Here is a 6,840-nt window from a genome sequence, read left to right on the forward strand (position 1 = left end):
GGCTAGTCACAGCTTCTCGGAGCTCTCTCAGCCCCACCTACCTCACAGGGTGTTTGTCGTGAGGGGGGAAGGGCAAGGAGATTGTCAGCCCCTTTGAGTCTCCTACAGGAGAGAAAGGGGGGATATAAATCCAAACTCCTCCTCCTCCTCCTCCTCTACTCAGTATACCATCTGTTTTGACTCTTGGATGCTGTTGACAAAAGTGGGAAAGACCTTCAAAAATGGAAAGCTTGTAATTAACGTAGGATTGATTCATATTGAAAATAAGTATGGTAGCACTGCACATTTGTTTGTTTGTTGGCTGCCTCCCTGCTGCCTGTTGAATATTGAGATTATCCAAAGGTATTCCTAATAAAGCATTGCAAAAACCATGTCTTCTTTTATGTCGAAACTTGGGCGTGAACTAAAAATGCTTCCCTATTCAGAGTGAGGGTATGAGCCACTGCCCTCCCTTGGGTTCCGGTTGGTAACATCACACAGCCAAATCTGATTGGCCACAGGACATCAACAAGAAGTCTATTCAGAGTGAGCATAATACTGAAGGAGTAATGAACGGGAATGGATAGGCTCAAAAAAAAAAGGAGAAAGTTTTGCAGCATCTTCTGGAGAAGGTTGTAAGAGCTCCATAAACCTGAGTAAAAAATGTTAACCCCTAAACATTTGGCAGAATCCTAAACAAGCTCCGTTGACTAAACAAACTGGTAGATCAGTGTTAACAGTATTGGTACAGTTATTACATACATAATATGCCTAGGTATTGGCTTCACACAAAGCAACATGAGTGTTTGGCTAACTTTACTGGAGATCAAAAGATGAGATGACAACTGTAACAATACTACTAACAGCAGCCACCAACCTAGAACTGCTAGGCAAATTTCAAAGGTACATAACATTATTTACAGAACTGTACCACATACCACTGTATAGGACAGTGGTGGCGAACCTATGGCATGGATGCCAGAGGTGGCACTCAGAGCCCTCTCTGTGGGCACGCACAAACAGAGCGCCCCCCCCCCCACACATCTAGGCTGGCTTGGGCCGCTGGGCTGGATTATTAGCATTAAATCCAAGACCAAGTTTTGGGGAAGCAGTGTAGGTAACCCTGTTAAGCGCTGTTAAACCCCACTGATTTTCATGTGAAGAACTAAAATGCAATCCTTTACCTGGGAGTAAGCTCAGTTGCTGGCAACGGGGCTTGCTTCTGAGTAAACCCTCCTAGGGTCGTGATTCACCAGTTGGAAGAGTTGCACGGTTGCTTCAAAGTAAAGCCATCGACTACCATCAAGTTTGCTCCTGAGTAATGCACGCCTCGGAGCCAATCATTTTTTCTAAACTAAAACCTCTGTATTCAGATTAAATTGCCGTGTTGGCACTTTGCGATAAATAAGTGGGTTTTGGGTTGCAATTTGGGCACTCAGTCTCGAAAAGGTTCGCCATCACTGGTATAGGATCTATTTGTAAAGTTCACAGTGTATCCAAGAATAAGCCTTTAATTCTTCCTGAAAATCTTGCTCCTCTTTTGAAATCAAATAGCCTCCTACACTGAATTCTGAAGCTTCAGTTTAAATGGTGCGTTCTGAATTGAGTGATATTTGACATACATGCATTCAGGCAGAATCTTCGAACTGGTTCTAGAATTTGAACACCGCCTCTGATGGTTCATTTGTTTGTTTTGATGGTTTCAGCATCCCTTCTCATTGGAAATTATTTCACCACTGAAACTGGTTCAGGCCTTTGCAGTACCATTCCAAGGAAATCACAAAGCAATATTGGGAGGAGCAGGAAATATTCTTGGTGATTCAATTGATTGCAGATAAGACCAAACAAAAGAGGAGGACTAGAGGGTCACCTGAGAAAGAATGTATTTCTCAACTGCACATTGAGAAAGAGATCTACAATCAGATCTCTCAACATTTTTACTTCCCAAATTTGCATCATAAGATCTGGCAGATTTGCTATGGAAATAAAAACTAATAGAACAGTGTAAACAATCATTTACTAGTTATCTAAGCCACCAGAGAGTAGGTCCTGAAGGAATGTTTCTTCACTAATAATCTTTACATGATATCCATAACTAGTTAAGAACACCAAATGTGCTTTTCAGGATGGGAAATCTTCATAAATATCCACCTGGGTATTTGGCACTTAATTATAAGGTAATTGCATACTGCTGTGGATATCCCTGGAGTTACTGGTGGGTAATCTGAGAATAGCAGTCTGAACACCCCGAATAGCTATCTTGTCAGGTCTTGGGAGCTAAACAGGGCTTGGTACTTGGATGGGAAAAGACCAGACCAGAAAGATAAGGATGCTATGTAGAGGAAGCAGAGGTGGGATCCAGCAAGTTCTCACAGGTTCCCGAGAGTAGGTTACTAATTATTTGTGTGTGCCGAGAGGGGTTACTAATTGGTGATTTTGCCACTTGATTTTTGCCTTAGTTATGCCCCTCCTCTCAGCAGTAGTGCGCAGAACTTGAAGCAGTTTAGCAGGAGGTGCACCAGCGTGCGTGGCAGCCTGCCCCTGTGTGCATTTGTTTCCTGCCCAAGGACCGGCACAGCATCTGCATCCTTGCCACAGCCCCAGCCAGGAATGCCCCACCCCCGGAATGCCTGGCCACACCCCCGTCGTGCCCCACCCAGCCCCACTGGCGCCATACCACAGTTTGAATCCCACCACCATGGGAACCTGTTACTAAAATTATTGGATCCCACCACTGAGAGGAAGGCAACGGCAAACTGATTTAGCACCAGAAATAACATTCTGAGTAAATTAAGTATCTTATGTTTTGAATAAACACAGCTTTATAAGTAAAAGATCAAAATATTTTAAATGCTTAAATATAAATGTTCAAGAAGAGCTAATAGAATGCAAAATTTGGACTTTGTTCTGTAGATTCAGAAGTTACGTTCAGAAATGTCCTGTAGTATAAGAAAGCCCATATTCTAACTAGTAGCGTTCAGTGGAGATAATGACATGACTCTGGTTTGTCTTTGAATGTAGAGGTTTCTTAACTTGACAACTCCATGTCCTTGGGCCAACATGAATAGTTGGACTACATCATGGGTGTCCAACACTGGCCCTATAGATGTCCATGGACTACAATTTCCACATGGACTTTGGAGGCACAGCTCATAGTTTAAATCAGATCTGTCTGGAACAAAGCAGAGTTCTTGGTGGGGAGGGAGCTGGGTGGCCGAGGGGGCCCCTGAGTGGCACCCAGGGCACGTGCCCTGATTTCCTTATCCTAGGCCCCTTCCTCACACGCAAAATAATGTGTTTTCAAACCACTTTCACAACTGTTTGAAAGTGGATTTTGCTATTCCGCACAGCTTCAAAGAGCACTGAAAGCAGTTTGAAAGTGCATCATTCTGCATGTGCGGAATGAGCCCTAGATACTCCTCTGTGCTCAAGTGAAGAACTAGCTGTAAAGCTTCATCTACCCCATAGGACTGTTGAGGAAGTAATAACATCTGGATGTCCTTGGAGAAAAGATGGGATATGAAGGTGATCTATCAATAAACAAAATTAGACTACATGAGATCATCAGTTCCATCTGAGTAGGAGTATTAACTAGCAGGTGTGGCAGTACCATTTAAGTTCCAGTATTCCCAGAAAATTGCCGAGAGAGCACTGAGTGAAGTTGATTACTTGAAACCCTGAAGACAAGGTAAATTTGATTTGTTTAAATGTAGGATCATTACTCTCATGCTTAAATTTATATGTCAATTTTCAGAACAATTTTTAAAAAATAAACTGAGACTGCTAGATGGTTCCAAAGGAGATGTCGACGTGTAAATTTGAGACACAGTCCAATCATGACTCTATAATAATAGCATAAAAGTAGTGATATACAGGAGATACTTACCTGAAGCCCCATTGCAGTATCTATTTTTTTTTAAAAAGAGAGAGATATGAATGGATCATCATTTGTTGGAACATGCGTGCAGAACTTTTCTAGGAAGAATTCCTGTGTCAGAAGCAATCCCTATGAACAAAACCAATCTGGAAAAAATATGCTGGCCACAACTACTGTATCCATGTGCTTTGCTCAGAGTGGTACAGACCCCTATTTTTATCTCCACGTACTAATTAAGGCTTAGAAAAATAGAATAATTACAACATTTTAAATAAATTTTAATTCCCTTGTTGGCAGCAAAATGTATAGTTTAGAAATATGTGGAGCTGATTTCTTTAGTCTGATAGAGTTGACTATCAATAGTCTGGGTACTGTAGATAGATCATAAGTCAGCACTTAAAACTTGTGAATTCATGCTTTGTTCACAAGTGCTGAATCTGCCAGAGCATTCTAGCAACCCGCCACTCCATGTTTCATATCCTTAAAAACACTGAAACTATTGGTCATCTTCATTCCCAAGTTTGTGATTATTTCAACTCCTGGAGAATGGCGGTTTTACTATCACACTTTCTCCCATTGTTTTGAGAATAACATTTATGAAAGAAAATCAACTGCGGTTAATTTTGTGCTGCAAGTCTTCCACGAGGTACTCAGATAGTCTTTCTCTTTTGATGACCATCCAGATATTTTTTAAACTGGACTTCACCTAATATCCCATCTCATTATTCTTCACTTCTTATTTACTTTAAGCTAAAATGAAATTAGGTTAAAATAAAACAAGAAAAGGAGAACCATATATATCAGTGATGGTGAACCTATGGCACGGGTGCCAGAGGTGGCATTCAGAGCCCTCTCTGTGGGCGTGCGCGCACAGAGTTTGTCATGTGGGGGGGGGAATTGCCCCCCCCACATCTAGGCTGGCCTGGGCCGCTGAACTTGATGTGCGTGCACCACAGCAAGGAGGGAGGCTGGCGGGCCTCGTGCCTGTGCTCCAGGGGGCTGCTGCCCGGGGGGGGGGGGGGCAAGAGGCGGCAAAGATGCTAGAGAGGCACAGAGCGGTGCATGTGAGACTTGCCGGAGGCTACAGCAGGCTGGCCCCTGCTCGAGGGGGTTATTCAGGTTAAATTGCCGCGTTGGCGTTTTGCGATAAATGAGTGGGTTTTGGGTTGCAATTTGGGCACTCGGTCTCGAAAAGGTTCGCCATCACTGATATATATCATTCCAAGAGCCTTGGAGGTAGAGGGTAGAATATAAACATACTGCTCTGAAAAACTGATATTGCTTTTTTCTGAATACTGGTGCTCTTTTCTACTGTTCTACAATTGTAGATATTTCAATATGAAAAAGTATTTTGTAGAAATATTTAGCTTAGGTGATCTGTTCTCATTGAAAGGAAGACTTGGAAGATCTGAATGAAACATAATTGTTCCCATTTGGGTGTGTCCTTCCAAGTATATTTGCAGGCAGCCCCTCCCTTTTGCTCTTGGGAGACAGGCAGGAAGAACTTGTCTGTATTCAGGACTGTGTAATTGTTGAGCTATTGTTAAGCATTTCCCTGATTCAAAGAATTATTGCAAAATGTCAGTTAAGACGAATGACTCGCCGCACTGAAAGTGTTGGGAGTTGAGCTGTAACATGTAGAAGTATGCGGTTGGCAAAGCTGAACCGGCCTGCTCCTCCACAAAAGCAATAAGATATTTTTCGGGGGGCTTTTCCTACCTCCCCAAATGGCAGCAGTTTTAAGGAAGATAAAAATGGATACTGAATAATGCTTCAGCCACGCCACCATTCAAAAAAACCTGGGTGGGTGGGAGAGGGGAATCCCCGGCCCTTTCCCCACTTACCTTAAGCCCCGCGCTACTCTCCTCAAGTAGCGCCAGGTCCCGGGGCACTCCCCACTACAGGGGCGGCGACAACGCAGCTGCCCCGACGCTGACGCTCTCGCGCCCCCTCAGCGCGGGGCATCCCTGGTGCTCCTCGAAACATGGGGATGCCCGGGCTAAGCGCCAGAGATGCCGTTCGCTGAGAGTAGCGCGCAGCAAAGGTCAGCAAAGGTAAGAGGGGAAAGGGCCCCCCTCTCCCTATTTTAGCTGCTAGCCTGCCAGGCAGATGCAGAACTCCACCGCTGCTGCCTCTGGACTCCCATGTGGTCACTCTGCACAGAACTGTACTATTAATTCCTCCGTAAATGTCAGGCCTGGATTTAGGAGGGGTCAGTGTGTGGAGTTCCTTTCACTTTTGCAGGTACTTGGCTATCTAACAGTCTGGCCTTGAGTATCTACTACTGGGGTGGGCCTCAAGCAGAGGTGGGATCCAGCAGGTTCTCACCAGTTCCCACCAGAGTGGGTTACTAATTATTTGTGTGTGCTGAGAGGGGGTTACTAATTGGGTCTGCTTTTCCGTTAGAAATTCCATTAGGTCCAAAAATCATAAAGTCCTGTTGTTTCCTATGTGGCTGGTTAGCGAAGGTAGAAAACAGGATAATTCTCCCTGTTGGGCTGTTTTAAAAACATGTTTTAGAAATATGGTAAAGTTCCTTGTTGAAGGAAAGTATCCTTCTTTTGATTTCTAGAAACAATATTAAGTATTTGAAAGTATTAAGTATTTGACAGGCAGTCAATTAGAGGAGAAGTAGCTGTTTCTGTTGGCAGTAGACGATTGGACTTGCTATAATGAGTTTAGATTATGGACAGAAAGATACCAGCTGGAAATTAGGAACTTTTTTTAACAGTAAGAGTTTTTTACAGTAACAGAGAAATTATTAATGCCCCGCCCCCGGAATGCCCGACCACGTCCCCGTCGTGCCCCGCCCAGCCCCACTGGCGCTACGCCACAGTTTGAATCCCACCACCATGGGAACCTGTTACTAAAATTTTTGGATCCCACCACTGGCCTCAAGTGTGAGTTTCTTTCTGCTGTACTGTTCTCATGTGGGGGGGGGGGGTTGGGTAGTGCGGGTCGTCTTATCAACTGCTTGGCCCCTT

Source organism: Sphaerodactylus townsendi, linkage group LG09 (assembly GCF_021028975.2).
Source record: "Sphaerodactylus townsendi isolate TG3544 linkage group LG09, MPM_Stown_v2.3, whole genome shotgun sequence".
NCBI lineage: Eukaryota > Metazoa > Chordata > Lepidosauria > Squamata > Sphaerodactylidae > Sphaerodactylus > Sphaerodactylus townsendi.